Here is a 21347-nt window from a genome sequence, read left to right as displayed (position 1 = left end):
CCCACCCGCAGTGCGGGGTCGCGGAGTAGCACTGCCCAGAGTCAGGTGCACGCTCTAGCCGGAGTGGGGGGGGGCAGCCTCAGCCTCAGCCCCCCCCCAGGGTGCATTCACCCCCCCCCGCCTATGGCCCGCCTCTGATCAAACTCCATTTTCTCCCTAGGTGACAGCTTCACCGCCCAGGCCGTGCAATAAACACGGTGTCCCTCCGCCACCAGCTGGGGAGGGCAAATAATCCGCCGCCCGCGTGTGTGTTTGGGGGGGGGGGCGGGTGCGGTCACGTGACGCCCCGCGAGGGAGGGGGGCAGCTGGGCTTTTTGCAGCCGCTGGGAGCAGCCAAGCAGCTGACTTGGGGGCCTAGAGCCAGGGCTGCCCCCTCCCACACATTAGCCCCTCAGCCCCGCTGACCAAGCTGCCCCCTGGCATCCCGCATGCCCCCAGCCTGGCTCCTTCTGGCAAAGGCTGGTGCATGCCCAGATCCCAGGGCTGCTGCTCCCTGCAAGGGCCCACTCCTGGCATGGCCCCAGGTCAGCCCCTCGTTTGACCATGGCTTTGCTTTCATCACCTTGCAAGCGTGGCCCACTGGTTGGTGTGCACGTGTCCCCAGCTGTGCCCGAGCGGGGCCGCAAGTGGGGCGCCCCATGGCTGTTGTCCCTTGTATATCCGGCATGCATGCCGCCTCGGAGCACTGATTCCCCGTTCCCCTTTGCACCTCTTATCTCCAGGGGCCTGGCCCAGTGCATACACAGTGTTGGCTCCTAGATAGAACTCTTGGCCAGTCACCAACCCTAGGGAGAGGCCCCTGGGGGGAGGGAGATGGAGGAGCGAGTGGGCTTTTTAAAATGTTGCCATGGAAATACATTGGGGAGGAGAGAAAAACAATAACAAACAAAATGAAATATTTTCATGCCAGGTTTTGAAAATCAAAAACAAGTTTTGGTCTCTTTTTTTATCCAAAAAATCCGTAATTTTTGAAAAGCAGGAATTTTTTATTTTTGCAAAAACATTTGTGTGTTTGAAAAGGGCACGTTTTCTGGAGGAAAAAAATGTCGACTAGCTCTCGTGATCCGGGAGAATTTGACACACTGTTCCCACTGGCGCAGGTAACCGTGCAAGGGAGAGCCCTGCATGGGACTAGTGCAGAGCCCTGCAGCTGGACTAGGATCCCACGGGTCCTGCAGGAGCCATTGCTATAATAGCAGGAGCGGGATTAAGAATAGTCCTGGCTCTTGGAAAAGGTGCAGTGCTACAGAGGATGGAGGCTGCAGGCTCAGGCTCTGCCTTGCTCCCTCCTGAATTCTCTGTCGAGCCTTGTGGGGTGGGGTCAGCCATTGCTGATCAGGGATATGCCTTTTGCATCATGGAACAACTGGGAGGATTTACATCTTGATGAGTGATAGACTTTGCCCTTATGCTATATAGTGCTTCTGTCTCACATGGCTTCGCAACAACCGTCCTAGCGGCACCACACCCCTGCGTGGTACGGAAGTATTAACATGCCCACTTTGGAGATAGGGAAAACTGATACCCAGAGGGTGAAATGAACATGAGCCCAAAGTCAGCGCAACAAGTGTGGGAAAGGCAGTGTGGGCTAGTGGATAGGGCAATGGGCTGGGAGACCTGGATTCTGTTCCCCGCTCTCCCATTAACCTGCTGTATAACCTTGAGAGAGTCACCTCTGTTTCCCTTCCTGCCCTTTGTCCTGTCTATTTAGATTGTAAGTTCCTTGGGGCAGAGGCTGTCTCTGTTTATATAGTACCTGGAGCACTGGACCCTGATCTCTGCTTGGGCTGCTGGTATAATACTATCATGCATAACAATGACAGAATTAGGAATGGAATCCAGGAGTCCTGACCTGTTATCCAACCGCTAGACCATGCTGCCTCTTGCCAAAGGTGTGAAACTGTTCACATCTGCCATTGATTCACTTCTTCGTGCCTCAGTTTCCCCATCTATAAAAGGAGGCGAATGGTACTCACCTACCTTGGGAGGAGGTTGTGTTAAAAATACTCTTAATGATCCTCAGAAGAAAGGGGCCACTGAAGTACTAAGTATAATTATACCTATATTCAGCTTTTTCCAGCTTTGCGTGAACTGCTGCAGGGGAGACCCTAGCCCGCTGGACCACAGCTCAGGAGACCCGAGTGCTGTTCATGGCTCTGCCGTGGGGCAACGTTGGGCAAGTCACTTCACTGCTCCGTGCCTCAGTTTTACTTTGTTTGTCACGGGGATAATGATGCTTTGATTTGCCTTTGTTCTGTGGATGAACAATGTGATATAAGAGCCAGGGATTGGTTTTTAACCCCACTAGAGACCCCATAAACCCACCCCACAAAAGAGGCCGTTCCCACAGCAGCCCGATTTGCACTTGAACCAAATCCCAAAGGACTTCTCCCGGCCTGGAGGTGGGCTGCGGGGGTGGGTGGCAGATGGAACAACAGCACCATTGGAAATAAGCAGAAGTGGCTGACCAGCCAGAGGCAAGAAGAGCTGGGAAATGCCCATGTAATAACAACACCCCTGGGGCTTATCAGCAGGGTCTGAACGCAGGACTTTCAGTTCTGCTGCCACTTGGCCTCAGGAGGCATGCCATGGTGTACTGTGACTCTTCCTCATCCTTTAGCAGCTACTCTGTGTACGCTGGCTAATGGAATCCCTTCTTTAGCAAAAGCTAAAAGCCCTGTGAATTTGAACCCCACCAATGGCCCCAATGGGCGCTGGTTCCTCCGGCAGCAGTAGTAAGTTGTTATCCTCTAGTTGACTAGCCGCTAGAGAGGGGTGTGGTACATGCCAGCGTGCTACCCATAGTTATGTCCCAAGGGCCAGATCTCTGGCTGGGGTAAATCCACATAGCTCTGTTGAAGTCAATGCTGACTTACACCAGCGGATGATCCTCATCCCAACTACGGGGAAATGATACTCCTGCTATTTGCACATTGCGTGAAAGTCGCAAACGTTTTTCACCCTTCGTCTGGGCTGCCCGAGCGTAGGTGGCGCATATTTATGTGTGAGCACCCAGGAGTCCTCCTCCTATCCCCCCTGCCCCGGCATGGGGCAAGAGAAAGTAATTTCCATTGTCAATAGACTGCATACCAGCTGTACGAAAAGACCAACCCATCGCCGTGGTGTGGGAAGAGAGTTACTCAGCATTTGGTTCCCAAGAGAAAAATTGCAGCTGAAACTGACTTTCCAAAATACTTTGAGGCTCACAGTAATGTTCTAATCTTCCAGGGGCTGCCAGGAGCCTCGGAAATATTCTGGGCTTCATTCTTCCCTTGTTTGCACCAGTGCAGATCAGGAGGAATTCTCCTATACTAAACTGGCATAGAGGAGAAAGTGGGGCCCATTGGAGATAATTTTTTTTTTCCTAGTTACATGATTGCAGCTGATTGGAAAACAAACACCCAAGATTCTGTGCAAACAACCCTCAGTGGGATGATTAATTCCGTCTCAGTATAAACTGATATGGTGCTAAAAATAGGACCAGTAACAATAATAACAATAATAACAAACCCAACCGCAAACAGCCCCAAAAGCCAAACAGAAAAGTCCACCAGAAAGATGCATCTTGAGATGACATGGAAAGGATCTGACATGAAATTTGCTGGGATCAGCTGGGCATTTCTTGTTTCGTCGATTCCACTGGCATTGTTCCCCATAATCCTCCCTGTTCTCGGCCTGGGGTACCGCAATTGTTGAGTCTCCTGAGCTCTAAGTGGTCCCTTCCTGCCTCAATGAGTCTATGAAACTGTAACCATGGCAGACAAAGGAAAGATGGCAGCGTTGTTAATTAAATTATCCTTATCACTGAACTCAGGTCCAAATTTTAGGTCTCCTAAAAATAATAAGGTATAAATACATTTTGTTGCACAAAAGTAAAATCTAATATTGATAGAGGCCTTTGCATTAAACGGGTTCCTTACAGGTCAGTCAAACGCTTCTCGGCCCCGATCCTGCCCTCGGCTCAGTTTGTGTCGCAACTTTCCGTTGGGACTGGAAGCTCTTTGGAGCAAAGACCGGGTGTTTGTTCTGTGTGTGGATGGTCTCCCGATTCCAGAGTGAAGACAGAACAACTAACTTCACTTCCAGAGTGAAGACAGAACCATGACGTCAGAACAACTATTAGTACTAGCCTTGTTTATTGTGGTCGGGCCAAGGGGCCAGCGAAGAATGGATCCCATTGTGCTCGGCACTGATGGCCGTATTTCGGGTCTGCAAGGCCTTTCCCTCCAGGTCAGAGTGGCAGAGACCCTGGGGGTTTTTCACCATCATTTATTTATTATTTGTATGTCAGTAGCACCGTGGAGCTCTTGTCACGGACCAAGACCTTGCTGCACTAGGCGCTGTATCAACCCAGAACAGAAAGACAGCCCTTGCCCCAAAGAGATTACAGTCTAAGGATCAGACAAGAGACAACAGCCAGATACAGACTGACAGGAAACAAGGAAACAGTGAAACCATATTGGTCAGCATGACAGGCGGTTGTCTCAGAAGATCTCCCTGCCCCATACTGGAACATACAACGTCCTTTATTAGCTCCACGTTAGTATAAATGCAGTGTTTATGTTCCTCTCCCTGCCATAAAGTCTTCTGATGCTGCATGTGTGTGTGCGCCCTCACACACACACACACACACACATTGTGCAATTCGCCGCCTACCTTCCTTGCACTGGGAGCCTCCTCCTACGCCAAATGTATTGTAAAACTTCCCTATTCCTCCTCAGCCTGAGTCACTCGCTTTGTGGATCCTCCCACCGGCACTGGAACTTATGCACTGGAAGAAGCTGATTGCTTGTGTCAAAGAGGCTTAACTGGAGTCTGCATATGGCTGAGCCGCTAACTCCATTGGAATTCTTTTGGGTCTGTGTCTGTACAGCCCCTAGCACCATGGCGTGGGGTCCTGACCCATAACTGGAGCTACTAGGTGTGACCACCACACAAATAATAAATAATGATCATAATTCCTTTCTGCTGGCAGAAATACAGTCCTCGGCCTGTTGTCTTCCCCACTCCATGCTTCCCCTGATTATTCTATGGGCCTGATACTCATTTGCTCCGTTCCTGTGGCTGGGGCAGGGACGAAGGTGGCTTTAAGGCCATTTTTTTGCTTCTCAGATTCTGAGGCCATGTAGGGCTCTGCACAGGTCCTGATGTAAGTGGGAGCTGCCCGGTGGCTGCTCTAATTTACACAGTGTTTCCCATGCTCCCATAATGCAGTGTGCTCTGGCTACACCACCTTTATTTTGGGACTGGAAACAGGGTCCTTATACCAGCTCCACGCTGGCTAGAGAGGATCCCTGTGCAGGGGGGGATTCTCAGGGGCCATACCCACCCACTTTAAGGCCCTCTGTGCTGCCGGAGCGGCCTAAGTGGGCCTTATTGTCTCTGGGGACCAGGTCTTTCAGATCCTCCATTAAGAAGGAGGCAGGTGTCTGCCGTGTCTGCAGACCACATCACAGAGGAAGTGGGATGCTACGTAACAGTTGTGGTAACTGTGTGGTGCTTGTAGCATTCCAGAGGATTATCTAATTTCCCAGAGAAGTCATTCCCAACCTGTCACTCCCAGACCACTCTCCAGGAACTGATTAGTAAAGGTCTCAGTCAAGCTCAGAATGGGTGTAGGGGCCCAGCGGCTTCTCCCTTGGCTTTAATGGCTGTTGCATTGGTTACACTCTGGGCAACTCTCTGCTTTCAGAGCAATTGTCTCAGGCTCTCTGCAGACTCAGGCAAGACATCACTGTGCTGGTTACATTCAGGCCACATATCCAAGTGTTTCATCACAACCACAAGGGCTATAAACATAAATTCTTTATTTAAATGAAAGCTGAGATTCTGAGATGCTCTCCTGGGATGCCATGAACAGGAGCTCCAGGCACGGGTCTATATAGTCTGTGCCTTAAACTGGCCCTACTTCAGGGGGTGGAATACTGCAGCTTGAATAATTGCAGAAGACCTTTTTTTCCTTTTTTTTTTTAAAGGAGTGTGACCCCAGCATAATTAATCCAGATTGAAACTACATACCGGATGAATTTAAGAAGATGGAATGTAATTAACCTGGGCTGGAGCTGGGCCAGGAAATTGTGGACCACAAGAAAAATATTAGTATTGGAAGTTGGGTATATGGATTTGATTGACTTAGTAAAAGTCAGATTGTAGTTTAAAAAGAAAGAATTAACATCCTTAGTTTTATTCTCACTGTGGCCAAATTGGAGAGTGAAGGGCTAGAATAGAATGGGATAGAATTTCTATTAATGCCTATACCAGAGAGGCAGTCTGGTCCAGTATATAGCATCCTGGGTGACCTGGCGGGGCGGGTCATTTCACCTTTTTGCATAGTGTAAGCTCTTTGGGACAGGCACTGTCTCTTGCTAAGTGTTTATACAGCACCTAGTACGAAGAGACCTTATGTTGGTTGGAGCCTTGGGGTGCAACCAATATTAAAAGCGAGCAAACTGATTTGTAGAGCCAGTAGCACTATCCCTTAGCCCAGCTTTCCAGAGCCCGTCCCACGTTTCCTATGGTGTGTTTGATATTATTGGCCCAACACTTTGAACAAACTATTTTCAGACAATGGGCTTGTTTAGCAAACGACTTGCTTCAAGTTGTGTGGTGTGATTGGCCCCCTAAACCACATGGTATTGTTTCTGCTCCCTGATAGGGTGATTGGAACTTTTAATTTCAATTATATAGGGGCCACCCTCCCTCCCCCTGCTGTCTGAGCACCTGACAGACACTAATGGGCATGACATTAAGGCCCCCTTTCCTTGTCCTATCAGTAGAAAAGGGCCTTAAAGTGGATGTAGGTATAATTAGCACTGCCTTTAATGGCCCTTTTACTCTGGCAGAGAGGTGTAAAGGGGCCTTAGTGTAAATGAGGATCAGGCCCTAGTTGTTTGCACCCTTGTCACTAAATTGATGCAGATTTTCTTAGTCTAGACAAGCCCCAAAATTGGTGAGGGGCGGGGGAGAGAGGGGAAATGATCCAGTGCAATCAACAGTTTGGGTTAGGCTGTGAGCTTCATACTGGAATCAAGTGACTTGCCCGAGGTCACCTGGGGAGGCTGTGGGGGGCCGGAAACTAAATCCAGAACTCCTGGGTCCCATTCCGATGCCTTAGCCACAGGACCACCTTTTTCAGTCTTGAAACATTAGAGGAGCAAAGAGCAAGACACATTTTTCAGTGTGAATTTTAAGACTAGTAATGACTCATGCCGAGGGATGGGGCTAGGGGCCAAGAACTCCAGAATTCTAATCATGCCTCTGCCACTGAGTTGATCTAAAAGAAAAGGAGTACTTGTGGCACCTTGCTTCCCTGCCCTGTGCCTCTGTTTCCCCTCTAACATGCTGATAATCTGCCACCTCCCCATACTGAAGGGTTGTTGGGTGCTAGTGAATGTTTGTACAGTGCTTGGAAATTGTAAAACACTAAGTATTATTACTTATTATTATATTATTATGTAAGGGAAGAGTACATTTTTGGCTTTAAACATTTTGGGCCCGAGCATGAGCTAGTTTAAACTGATGTAGCTCCATTTAAATCAATGGGACAGATTCCTTGTGTGTATACATCACCTTAGTTCAATTTAAGTCAATGGGTTAGATCTCTAGCTGGTGTAAAGTGGCATTCATTGCAATTCAGGGCCCAGTTCCTTGTTCTCAGCCCCATGCCCTCTCAGAGCTAGGAACAAAAACCCAGGAGTTCTGACATCCAAGCCTTACCTCTAAACACTAGATCAAACCCGCCTCCCAGAAACAAGAATAGAACTCAGGAATCCTGACTCCCAGCACCCTCTTCTCTAACTACTAGGCCGCACTGCTCTTTATCTGAGATACATCACGCCGCATTGCTCGCTGCATGTCCAAAAACACCCCACTGCCTTCTGAATTTCACCGTTGGTGCAGGGGTGCTGCTGGAACTAGGGGGGGTCAAAAAGGGAAGGGGGCTGCCGCACCCCCTGGCTTGAAGTGGTTTCCATCATATATAGGGTTTACAGTTTGGTACAATGGCTTTCAGCACCCCCCCCGCTATACACATTGTTCCAGCCCCTCTGCACCGGTGACTTAGTGCATGGCTGGAAGGCGCTCAGATGCTACGGTGAGGGTCGCGGCACGAGAACCGACGCAGACCAGAACTGGGCTTGCAGTTGGCCACGCCTGGAGGATTTTGCTGGAGAACGACGCCCCTCGGGGGGGGTGTGTGTGTGTGTGTGCAAAAAACAGAGGTGCACGCTGGGTCTGAAGGAGCGTGCTCCTGACCTCTAGTGATGAGCTGGGAAAGGGGGATGGAGTGATGGAGACCAGACAGCAGCCAAGTGGAAGCCAGGGCCCTTTAAACCCTGCACAGATCAGGCTCCTAAATCACCCACCCAGGCTGCTGCTGGTCCTCCGGGCGGAAGGATTTGCAGCAAGCCACGCTGCAGCCTAGCTTGGGAGGAGGTGGCTTGGGTGCAAGGGGGGGGGAGCCGGAGCTGGGTGGCTAAGCCCTCCCTCCCCAGGCCGTGCGTAGGGCTTGGCCATTGGTGGGTGGGGAGCCATCTGGCCGTCCCGGCATGCTAGGCTGCGCTGGCTGGTGGTTACGTTGTGTCTTTCCCCCAGTGGGTTGGAAGTAGTTACCTTTGTCGCCAAAAAGGAGGAAGGAAGGAATCGACACACACACACACACACACACACACGCAACCAAAGGGAGGAAGTTCATTGAGACACTGAGATTGCTCCTGCTTGCCTGGGCTCGCCTCTGAAGTGTGACGGCGGCGGTGTTGTTGTTTGTTGTTGTTTGTTGTTGCTTCTTTGAAGCCTCCTCTTCTCCCACATCACCCCGTTCCCGGGCTCCTGGCAGCGACTTTCTGGGGGGAAGGCGGCGCGGGAGCGGACGCTGGAGGGTAAGTCGAGTCCTGGGGGGAGTGGGGATAGCCTAGGGGTGGCGGTGGACTGACCGCTCTTGGGAGTCCGGGTGGGGAGGGACTTGGGTGGAAACCGTTTGGCAACAGCCGGGGGTAGGGTGACCAGAGAGCAAGTGTGAAATACAGAGACACTGGGGAGGGAAATAGGCGCCCGTATAAGACACAGCCCCGAATGTGGGGACTGTTCCTAGAAAAGCAGGACAGCTGGTCGGGCCTGGCCTGGGTGCCACGGTGATGGGCGGCGGCGGGGGGCGGGCTGTGGTACAGGGTGCTGGATCCATAGACCGGGATCGATTCGGGCTGCGGGGCGGGAGGGTGGCGAGCGCACCCTCCAGCCGCCTCTGACATTTCAAAACAAACCTTCGCCAAAATGGTGCAGAGGTGAAGGGAGGAATACAGGCGGCGGCGAGGTGTTGCCTCCCTTGTGTCTGCCTGACAGCAGCGGCTGTTTGCAAAGGCGGGGGGGGGGGGGGGATCAGCGCTGGGGACCGGTGAGGGGCCAAGGCGCTGACAGCTCCGCAGGGCTGCCTGAGGGAGGGGGGCTGGGAGACAGCAGCTGGGAAGCGGGGGGGGGGGGGGGGAGAGTCCCAGATCTGTGGTGTTCACCCGTTGTTTGGGGGAAAGTGTGTGTGTGTAGCTGACAGCTGAGGTTGTTGCCGAGGGTTACGGGCGGGGGGGGGGGGGGCGACGACGACGACGACGACTTTGGATCCTGCCATTTAGCAGCAGTCACCAAAATGGTGTAGAGGGGAAGGAGGATCTGCCCCAGGAGGATCTGCCCCAGGAGGGTGAGTGGGCAGGGGGGCTGGGGGAGCAGTGGGAGTCTGGTGGGGGGCAGGGGGTGTCTGGCAGCTGCGGGGGCAGAGGTGTCTGGTGGGGGGCAGGGGGTGTCTGGCAGCTGCGGGGGCAGAGGTGTCTGGTGGGGGGCAGGGGGTATCTGGTGAAGCGTAGGGTGGTGTCTGGTAGCTGAGGATGGGGGGCAGGGGTGTCTGGTGTCTGTAGCTGGGGGGGCAGAGGTGTCTGGTGGGGGGCAGGGGGTATCTGGTGGAGCATAGGGGGGTATTTGGTAGCTGAGGGTGGGGGGCAGAGGTGTCTTATGTGGGGCAGGGAGGGTGTCTGGTAGTTGGGGGGCGGGAGCAGCAGTGTGGAGTAAGTATAGAGAGAGGGTCCCAGAGCTACTAAATGCCAAAGTGTGTGTCTCTGTCATGGGGAGGGACAGAGCCCTGAGCAGCTGCTCCTTGCTGGGGTGATGGGCGACAGCTAAAGCCACCAGAATGGGACAGGGGGACTGGCGCAACACCCCCACCCTGTGCTTGGGGAGGTGGGAGCAACAGGCCCCCCATGTTTGGGGAGCTTGGAGCCATGCCTCTCTGTGTTTGGGAGGCTGGCTGGCTTAGTATATGGAGCACCGAGTGGGGTGGGGGGGAGGTATTTGATTGGCAACAGCAGCTTTTAGGAAGGGCAATGGTAAATAGAGTCCTGGGGCTTCAGTGACTTGGACGGCTGCCTGTTATGGGGACTGACAGCTGTGGTTGTTTGTTCCTCTCTGGTTGAAATGCTGCTGAAGGCTGGTCTGTGTGTGGGGGTGGAGGTTGGCGGGGGGCGAGGCATTTCTGCCATTTGACAAAAGCTAGAATAAGGTGCTATGGCGAGGAGCCGAGACACCCCCCCGAGAGGGGGTGGGGGATGTTGTGTGTGTGTGTGTGTGTGTGTGGGGGTGCATGCCTGGGGGGTGGCAGCAGTCGCCACATGATGGGTGTGTGCTTGTGGGTTTCTGGCACCTGGCAGCTCCAGGGGATGCTGAGGCTTGTCTCGGAGGGTGCCAAGGTTGCTGAGGGTGACAGGAGTCAGAGGCATGTCCCACGACCTGAATGGGGCAGCAGGCCAGCAGACATATCGCAGGGGGAAGTGTGTGTGTGTGTGTGTGTGTGGTGGTGGTGAGGTTGGGGGTTTAAGAAGGACTCTATGTGTCAGAGGCCTGCTGAGGTGCTGTCGGATCTGGGTGTTGTTTGGCGTATGTGTTGCATCTGAGATGCTTGTTTGCCATCAGTAGATCTCTGCTTGCCCCTTTGCTTGGATGTTGTCTGTCTCTTGCACAGACACAGACATAGACATGGCTCTTTCCTTCTGCACTCTGGGTGTCTGTTCTCTCCCAGTGCCAAATCCCCAAGTACCTGTCTTCACGTGTGACAGGAAGGGGGGGTGATGGTTGGGAAGGGTCAGCCACAAGTTGGTCCATTTACTTCTCCTGCGCGCTCTCCCCCCACCCTCAACATCCACTGCCCCTGGCTCTCCCGGCTGTGCGGAGCTGACATTTCACAGAGGGCCCTTTCTCCACTCTCCCTGCCGGTTTGGTTTTGGGAAGCTAATGGGAGATGAGTGCTGGGTCTTTCGACTGTTGGCGGAACAGAACCTGGAGCTCACCTACCGAGGGCTGCTCAGTTTGGAAAGTGATCGTTGAGCGCTATACCGCCCATTCGAATGCCTGATTCTCATTTACACTGAGGACCCTTTACCCGTCTCTGGCAAAGGGGCCTGAGGCCTGGTTGAAACACAGATTTGGCAGTAGAATAACTAGGTCAGTTAGGGGTGTGATTTCTCCTCCCCCTGATATAGTTGCATCTGAAGAAATGTGTTTTTTTTTTACCCACGAAAGCTTACGCCCCAATAAATCTGTTAGTCTTTAAGGTGCCACCGGACTCCTTGTTGTTTTTGTGAATACGGACTAACACGGCCGCCCCTCTGATGGTTACACCAGCACAACCAGTAGTGTGGTACAGTTATAAAGCTACCTTTATACTGGGATACTTATTCCCCTTTAGCTATACCAGTATAAGCGCTTTTATCCTGGTATAACTGCATTCACACCAAGGGGGGTATATATCACTTTAACTACTGGTTCTCCATTGCCCTACAGCTGTAGGCTCGGGAGGGAGAGACGCGTTCTCCCACAATATGCCACGAACCAGCTCCTAGAACGGCTCAAGTCAGCGAGGCGCGAAGTACCCTGCGAAACACCCCCTGAAATCCTAGTGTCAGACCCGGATCACTGCAACGTGGCTGCGGCTAGACGGGTCTGGAGGGCGCGTGGCTCTGCCGTGCGGATGCTCAGCAAGCCCGAGTTCAGTGCATCCCCTCAGGCCTTGATTCAGCAAAGCAGTTAAGTCCGTGCTTCACTGTTAGCGTGCGATATTGAAGTTAGTCAAGGGCACTCCCCTGCTTAAAGTTAAGCACGTGTTTAAGTGTTAAGTTGAACTGAAGCCTCACAAAGTGGATGTGACAAAAGGTACCATTCTGCTCTGGTAGAAATTAGCACCCACCTGGCACTGGTGTAAATAAGAACTCAAGGTGAAAAGCAGGGGAGTTTGCACCACCCTGTAGGACCTTGGGCAAAGCCTCGTCTGGACGTTAAAGTCTTAGCGATAGAACACGTTTTTTGGGGGGCGGGGGAGGGGTGTGATTTGTTTTTTACTGAAATAATTATGCCCCTCGTATGATTGAGTTATACTGAGCGAGCTTATTTTGCTTCAACTGCAGTGAGCTACCCTGATATAAGCACTTCGATGCCGCTATGGTTGCATCCACAGCGGAGGTTTTTTTTGCCGCTTTCATTGTGCTGGAATAAAATCGGAGAACTGTGGAGCTGGAAGGGACCTCGAGAGGTCATCTCATCCCAGCCCCCTCCGCTGAGGCAGGACCAAGTAACCCTAGACCATCCCTGACAGGCGTTTGTCCAGCGTGTTCTGAAAATCCGCCAGTGATGGGGATTCCACAACCTCCTTTGGACGTCTGTTCCCCTTAGAGTGAGAAAGTTTGTCCTAATATCCTAAATCTCCCTGCAAATTGGGCTGGTTTTCCTTCTTGTCGTACTCTTGGTGGACGTGGGGGAACAACTGATCACTGTCCTCTTTCTATCAACGTTTTGCTGTTATCGTGTCCCTTCTCGGTCTTCCCTTCTCGACACTAAACATGCCCATTTCTTTCAAGCTTTCCTCGTAGGCCATGTATAATTAAAGCAATACAGTACTAGTTAAGTGTTCACAGGTCCTCACTGTCCCTATGCCTCATTTTCCTCAACTATACAATGGGATAATAATAGCTCTCTGTCTCATCCTTTGATGTCCGTCTGTTTAGAGTATAAGGCTTTTGGGCCAGGGACTGTCTCTTAGTTTTATTACTGAACATTTGTATTGTGGTGGCGCCTAGAGGCCGATCAGACCTGGATCCCATTGTACTAGGTGCCGTGTAAAACATATAGCAAATGACAAGTCCCTGCTCCCAGAGAATCGAGACTTAAAGACATAACTGGTGGCTGTGATAAGCAGGGTGTCAATATGTGAGGTCGGGCAAGGTAGCAAAAATAATAGAACGTGCACAATGCGTAGCCAGTTGGGAACAGAAATTGGCATGACTCTGTTAATGTAATCTTAAGTGTGTGTGTAACCTAGTACAGTAGCAATACCTAACCCCCATCTAGCACTACTTCTTAGCAGATCTCACAGCCCAAAAGAGGTCAGTTACCGTTATCCGCAAGGGAGCTGTGATCTCAGCTCGAGTGTCTGGACCTCACCATAACACTTCCCAAAATAATAATCTGGGGAGAGAGAACGGGTCGCTGTTGAAGGAAATGCTGCTTTTTTAAAAAAAATATTGAAACAGTTTCAGATTTTCTTTTCCTCAGTTTCAGAGGAGCAGCCCTGTTAGTCTATATCTGCTAATTTGTTAGTCTCTAAGGTGCCACAAGTACTCCTGTTCTTTTTTCTTGAGTTGTTTCTCTCTGTTCAATTACTTTTGTGTGTGTGAAAATCGGTATTTGGACGTTGGCGTCCCTAAATTCGTGTTTGTTGTTGACGGGGTGCTAGCCTGGGATGTAGAATACCTAGGGTTTATTCTCTTGGCTTTGCTATTGACCAAGAACATCTCTGTGCATCTGTTTCCACTCCCACGCTTTGTCTGTTTTCATTGCAAGCTCTTTGGAATAATAATACCACCAAGCTCTTGTACGGTGCTTTATCAACATCAGTATCATTAGCTCCATTTTACATGTGGGAAAACTGAGGCAGAGAATGAGGACAGGACATGTCCAAGGTCAGATGGCAACAGAGGAACCCAGGTCTCTGGAGTCCTAGCCTGGTGCTTTATCCACTAGGCCACACTGTCTTTTGCTGGGGCTTAACCTGTGTGCAGAATTTGCTCTAATCTAACTAACCCTGTTTCTAAATTAATGTATTTAAATTGGTGTGACTCCCTTGCCATAAATTGGTTTAAAAAAGTCCACAGAAGGCGATAGCAGTGACTTAGCTAAAAGCCAACCTCCACACAAATGTCCACTGAAATAACAAAAAGTGTGAATTAAAACCAGGGCTGATGGTCGTTTACACTCTGGCCCCTTTGCATCAGCCTGAAAATGAGTGTAAATTACTACATACCCAGTTAAAGGCCCTTTGCTGGTGCTGGGAAGTTGGGGTTGATGCAAGGGGTAAAGCCACTGTAGTCCCTGTAGTGTAGACAGGGCTTCAGTGTAAATGACAACCAGGCCCAGCTGACTTTAGCTAAGTGCTTGGCTAGGTGCTGGTGTAGCTTTAATCAGTGTAGTTGAATGGAAACTATTTCAGTGCAATGCATTGCCCTGCTGTTTGCACTGGTACAATTCATTTTAGCCACTGTTAGCTCCAGAATAAGAAATTCCCACGCTGGGTAGCTTGGACAAAAGGAGTGTTCTTAGCTCGAGTTAGGGCTTGTCTACATGGGGAAAGTTAATCCAAAGAAAGTAGGGCTATGTGTACACTACAGCACGATGGCAGCACAGCTGGTTCTGTTGCATTGATCCAGCTGCATCTCCAGCTGGGGTTAGGACCTAGCTACGGTGCACACAGAGTGCAAATTTCTTCATGGCCTTAATTGTACAGGAGACCCCCACGTCTGACTTTTGAAGCGGATTAGTTATACTGCATTAAATCCTTGTGTGAACGCTGTTATTCCGAAAGCAAGTGGCCTTCATTTGGTTCCAAAAGTGAATTAAAATAAACCAAATTAAGGACATTTAATTCTGAATGAGGGTGCTCACACAAGGGTTGAAATAATCCACTTCAAATTCACACCTCTACTTAATTCAGATTCATTTTCCTGGATGGCCCCCTGTAGACAAGCCCTTATTCGATTTAAAAACTGATTGAATTAAATCAGTGCCATTTCTGTGTGTAGAGAAAGTCCTGTTTACTTGTACAGCCCCCAGCACAATGGGGTGCTGGTCTTGGTTGGTGCACTGCCATTCAAATAAGAAATAATTAGTCCATCAGAGTTAAGATGGCACGGATCAGCCTACGGCTTCCTAAGAAATGGCATTTGATACTTTTCTCTCCCTGGCATTTCTCTCTTCTTTTTTTAAAATTACATAAACCTATCAATAAAGCGCTGTATTTTATTAAACAGCTGGTTTGAGCGGAGCTTAGGTGATGTTGGGAGACCTCTAGGCTGACCTTTTATTAGTATGTATTTTTTTTTATTAAAGAAGCCGTTTGCTGCGTGTGGTTCTTTTCTCTTTAAGGTGAATCTAGCCCTCGCCCGACTGTCGTCTGCCAGCAGCTCTGCCTTCGCAGATCTGTCGTTTTCAATCTTTCACTCTGGTGTCATGTGCTCCGTCCTTTTTTTCTTTGCACTTGTTTGCTTGCAGCTTTTTTTATTTCCTCCTGTTTAAAACAACAATCGTTCTCATTGATCATAAAAAGCACTGGGGCTATAAAATAAATAAATCTTCCTGCCAAAAGTATCCAAAAATGTATTCAAACCACTTTACTCTCTGGACTGGGCAACTGACTAGTGCTTTCTAAAGCCTGGAGCAGAAGGGCTAGGTGGAGAGAGAGAGAGAGAGAGAGAGTGTGTGTGTGTGAAGAGGGGAGGGACATGTGGGGTGAATGATTCAAATTCCGACCTGCTCTATTCTAAAAATGTTTACTGGGAAAGCTTGCCCACATTTCCACATTCTCAGAGAGGTATTCCCATGATATTGTTCTTTCTTTGGGGGCAAGAATGGCCATTGTGTTCTCTTTATGTACAGCACCTTGCACGACAGGGCATGACTGACGCTCTTGGGTGCCCCCACAATATAATACTTGTACACAGCGGTTGGCCCACTGTACGCAGCAACAATTTCCCACAAGGCAGTGTGTCTGAAGGCGGGGGGACACTGGGATGCCTCCTCACAATGCACTATGCTTGGTGCTGACATACCAGGAGCTGCATGGACATAAAGCGCCAAGTAGTAGAGTGTGAATGCGCTTTTCCAAAATAGCTTTGTCTGTGGCACTGTGCCGGCAAAACCTTTGCCAGTGAAACTGCCTACTGTAGGCAAAGCCCATTCAGCCTGAGTTTGCAGAGAGCCTGGAACAATAGCTCTAAAGTGTCAATTGCCCCATTCATTTAAATGGGTTCTAACTCAGATGCTCAGGGTGCAATAAATGTTGACAATGGCAAGTATTTCTCTGTTCGACTAAATATGTTAGAAAGGAGAGGGAAGATCAGTTCATAATATAGCTCTTTTGAGCCATAGATCTCAAAGTGCTTTACAAAGGAGGTCAGTATCATCAGTCCCCCAACGGAAACTGAGGCACAGAGCTGAAGTGACTCACCCAAGATCACCCAGTAGGCCAGCGGCAGGGCCAGGAATCGAACTTGGCTCTCTTGAGTCCCTATCTGCTAGGCCATGCTGCCAGTTATGAAGGATTTCCCGGAGGGGCAAGGGGAGTGAGGCACTAGCTGGTGAAGGAAGGAATACATGTGAATGTGTCAGCCATGCTCTGAGCTGGGGTCGGCTACACCGCCCGAGAAGTCATCCCACTGACTCTGAAACGTTCCCAGCTCTTACCAGCTCCTCTGCTGAAACAGCCAGGGACGCGCCGAGCGTCAGAGATGCGTGTTTAACTTACTGCTCTGTGACAAGCAGGTCATATATTATGCCTGCAACGCGCAATTAAGTGCTGGTCTTTCTAGAGGCCGAATGTGTATGGCTCGCCGGTGGAGCTGGAATGCTGCCACGCTTTGGCTAGTATTGCTGTGTGTAAATGTCTCGGCCCCTACCTGATACATGTGCTGTGTTTGTATATAGAGGAACTGAAGTCATAGACCTTATAATCAATGCCAAAAAACCTGCCGCTCTGTTTCTCTGCTTCTTTGTAAAGATTCAAACAACAGATACTCTTGTGACTAGGATTTTATTCTTTGTATCAAATAGATACTTACTAACATGCAGTGAAGTATCATAGGATGGTGAAACTAAAATGGAGGCCTGAATTCTTTCTCGGTGGTAGAATTAGGGGTTCTTAAACAGGGTGTACTTCAGAGCCGCATTCACCCAATGCCCCTTTACACAGTCAGATCAGTGTCAAGAGATCTTATTGTAAATGAGAGTCTGGCCCCAGACGATTAAAATAAGAACCTTGTCTGGCAAACAGTTTACACATATGTGTAACTTTACTCATGTGAGTAATCTCAGCCAAGGTAATGGAGTAAAATTGCTCATGCGCCTCAGTGTTCGCAGGAACAAGGTCTAAAGGGCTTTTTTGGGGGCACGGTGATATTTTAGGCATGATTTTAAAAACTGTGATCTGACATCTGCACTCCGGCCCCATCACAGCACAAAGGGGATTTAAAGTGAGGTGACCAAGCACTTGTCTACACTACAGTGGGTATAGTGGCATAGCTATAGTGGATTAACTACAGTGGCATAGCCCTGTAACACAGAGGCACCCTACAAGTGACGGAAGCGTCTGCCATTGCAGGAAACATTCTGCCTTTGACCTGCGGCATCTACACATAGCTACGGCGCTCAGAGGTTTGGATTTTTCACATCCCTAAGTGTTGTAGCCATGTCAAACTAAATTCTAACTGTAGACCAGACCTGTAATTTACACCCAGAGCAGAGGAAAGGGGCCTTAGTATAAATGAGAATCAGGCCCTTTAAATCAATAGTAATTAGGGTCTTTCCAGGTACCGATCGCCTTCATCTTCCACTGAAGTCAGTTGAGGACACTCAGGGTTAGACCCTCTGTCTCAAAATGCAGGTAATTTGCAATGGGTGAATTAACCTGGGAAGTACTGAATAGTTCCCATCCAGTGCCATTTTTTTTTCTTTTTAGTTGGAGGAGGGGGAGGGTAAAACATGCCACTTTTGGCTGGGGAGAAGAAGGAGACGTTTCCTAGTGGGTGGTAGTGGTTTTTCGAATGGTGCCCTGTTTGAAGCTGTTCGTAGCTTTGAAAAGTTGTCACCCCACCAGAGATGTGTTGGTGGGCAGAGTGCAGGTGAAAGACTTAAAGATGCATGAAATTGATCACGTGGTTCTCCATGAGGCACAAATTAGTGATTTGCACAGTAATGGTCTCCTGGACATCATCCCTCCATATGGGGCAAATACTGTATAGACCAGTGACTTGTTTGTAAAGTGCACTGAGGTAAAAGGCATCATGTTATTTTAAATTTATATTTCTTGGGGTGAATGCTAGCTGGGGTAGGAATAGCAGGTGTGAGTTTCCTAGTGGAAAATAAATGGGGCAATCTTACAGTCTCCTTTCTTTGTACAGCGGATGGCACCAATCAACAATATCCCATTCCAGGTGTGGTAACTGGAGCCTAAATGTAGGGGTGCATCTACATTTGAGCTGGGAGGTGTCATGTGGGCCTACCTGCGCTAGCTTGAGCTAGCATGCTAAAAATAGCCGTGTGACGGGGTGGCATTTGAACCCCCTGGGTACGTACTTGGGAGCCTAGTTTGAGCCGCCACCCATGCTGTCCTGGCCACCCAGCTATTTTTAGCACACCAGCTCTGCTGGAGCTACTGAGGGCAACTCGGCGTGAGCTGGGAATCACACCTCTCGGCTCAAATGTAAATGCACCCGATAGCTTGGTCTTGCTGTTCTTTTTAAATAGGTCAGATCCTCGGCTGATGTAAACCGGTGCCACTCCATTGACGTCTAGGGAGCTACACCCGCAGAAGGGATCTGGCTTGTACAGGATCAGCTGAAGTCATTGTTAGTGCAAAAGCAGCATCTCAAGATGGTTAATAGACCGACAAAGCCAATTACCAGCCACTAAGGCTGCTTTCTCTGGGCCTTAAAGGAGCAGTCTGCAAAGCTTGAATGCTACTGCTTCTGTCTTGCTGCCACAAAGGGTTCTAAGGTGCACCTTTATTTTATATTGAGTAAATTGATTAAATCATTTGGAACGGGTTAATAAATGATGGTATAACCGTGTGATAGACGTCGTTATTATTGACGATCTGTCTTGTGCCAGCGTCATGGACCAGAGCATCTAGGTACAATCATAATACAAAAAAATAATAAGGAACAGAATCCAGTTCTCTTAGCTTCTTGTCTTGTGCTTTTAAACTCTGGACCATGTCCCCTTTAGTCAGTGCTAGGCAATCCAGAGGCAATTACAAAGCAGGTGTGTGTCTCAGGGCGTGGGATTTGTCATGAAACCAATCTCCGCGCACCTATTGGTCAGTACGACAGAGCCCTGTAATTTACTTGTCATGGAGCTGCCGAGCAGGTAGCTTGTCCAATACTGGTCTTCATAACTCCACTGAATACATAGGTTGGTTTGTTGGTCTGCCAAGTTATTACCCTGAAGTCTAGAAAGGGAAACTACCTTTCCATGAAATGCTTGTGGGCTGATTCTTTCCTTTGGCGTCACTGGGGGTTAATCCTGATTTCACACTGGTGTTGGGGAGAAGGGAGCCAGGCCTGTCAGGGGATCTAGGTTTGGAGCTTCCCTCTGCACGCACCAGTTTTCCTGACAGTCGTGATCTCTCTAATTATAATTGAATGGGACCTCACGCTGCAGGCATCCTTCTGGCATTCCTTGAAATCAGTGGACTGTTGGCAGGACGGGCCCCTGTCTTTCAGTGTTGGGGACAGTTGTTCTCATCTTCTGCTGAATCTGAAAGTCATTGTGATTATCTGTGTTACAGCCGTGCCTCGAAATCCTGTTGTGCTAGGCTGTACAGAGCATGAGAGAGCTTACAGTTTGATTAGTCAAGGCCAACAAGGATCATTATCCCCATTTTAGAGGTGGGAAACTGAGGCACAGAGGAGCTCAGTAGTTTGCCCAGGGGAGTCTGTGGCAGAGCCAGAAATTGAACGCAGCCTCCTGGAGCCCTAGGCCAGTGTCTCGACCACAAGACCAGCCCATCGTTGTGCTGTATCTGTTGTTGTGGCAGACGTCACCAGGTGGCACCGTTACGCACAGTTTTCCATGTTCTTCTTGTGCGAGCAAGTTCTTAGTCTTGGAAGGAAAGCTTGTGTTGCTGTTGGTTTAGTTACAAGGCTCTCTGGAGAGAAAGCAGTTGCGAGCAGCTGGAAGGTTTAATTTCTGCTAGAGTCTGCTCTTGGGATGGAGTTGCGGCATTGTGTTTGAGGGAGATCTCTGGAAGATAAGTGTAAATAAAGCAAGCGACACTTAGAACATACCCAGACTTTACGCCACTAATTTCTGGGAGGCCGATATGCAAAGGCCATAGATACTTGCTACTGCCCATCAGAGGGATGATGGTCATGACGCTGATGTTGGAAAAAGGAGCATCAATATTACAGTGGTTGACATTCATATGATACTGAAAACTGCTGTTCTAGCGTGGCTTATGAGCTGTTGAAAACTAGATGCTTGAGAAATGGTAAACGCAAAGAGGAAAGCATAAGCCCCAGGTTTCAGAGGCACATAAGTACTGCATAAGGATTGTGAATTTCACCCTTTAAAGCCATGGTGGTGTGTGCAAAAGGAACATTTCTGTGGAATGTATACACAGACTCTTGCATTTGCCAGCTGCACAGCTAAGAAATATGCTGGCCAAAGACCTGAGCTTCAGATGCATGAAATCATCGTGTCATTATTAATGGTACTTATATATCCATATCCATCTATATCTATATATACTGCAGTTCACAGACCTTGATGAATAACTTACTGGAAACCCAATGCATTAAGTCATGTGTTTGCACTGAGAACTGAGTCTCTCCTACAGTTCTCACGCTGCCCAGGGTCCTGGCAAAGGGGTGAAGTGCTGGGAAGTTCATCGCTTGGGCCCCCGGGTGTGGTTATCTCAGGGTGCACCAGGCACACCCTTGAGACTTGCCTCTTGCTCTTACGAAAACTCTGTTAGGGAAGCAGATTGTTTTGATGACAGGAAAGTGGACTGGGCCAGTTGGCATCAAACGGGTCCCCAAATGCTAGTGTATTTCACTGGAAAGGGGGGTTTGCTTTTTGAGTAACGTTTATGCTGATGCTATTTAGTTCTGATTTTTAAAATGAAGCTGCATGCCATGCATGGGCTCAACCCCAGGCAAATTCAATGCAATGCAGCTTTACTTGCAGGTGTAAATGGAGAGGAAGGATGGCCCAGTGGTTAAGGCACTGGAATGGCAGCTAGGGGACCCGTCTTCGGTTCACATCTCAGCTGT

At 49.5% G+C, this 21347-nt stretch overlaps 1 protein-coding gene across 6 annotated transcripts in view; it reads left to right on the top strand.

The window, feature by feature from the left end:
* The first annotated feature begins 8443 nt into the window (after positions 1-8443).
* MEF2D (myocyte enhancer factor 2D) overlaps positions 8444-21347 on the top strand; it is a 170255-nt gene continuing 157351 nt past the window's right edge. For 4 of the 6 annotated variants that reach the window (XM_075122926.1, XM_075122925.1, XM_075122924.1 and 1 more), the window contains exon 1: positions 8444-8876. The gene's annotated coding sequence lies outside the window, so the exon portion shown is untranslated. Of the gene's footprint in view, positions 8877-9613; positions 9686-11814; positions 12057-21347 lie in introns of those variants that run through there. The other 2 variants (XM_075122921.1, XM_075122922.1) reach the window with 2 other exon arrangements.

Source organism: Caretta caretta, chromosome 24 (assembly GCF_965140235.1).
Source record: "Caretta caretta isolate rCarCar2 chromosome 24, rCarCar1.hap1, whole genome shotgun sequence".
Classification (NCBI taxonomy): Eukaryota; Metazoa; Chordata; order Testudines; family Cheloniidae; genus Caretta; species Caretta caretta.
This window is presented reverse-complemented; position numbering and strand designations above follow the sequence as displayed.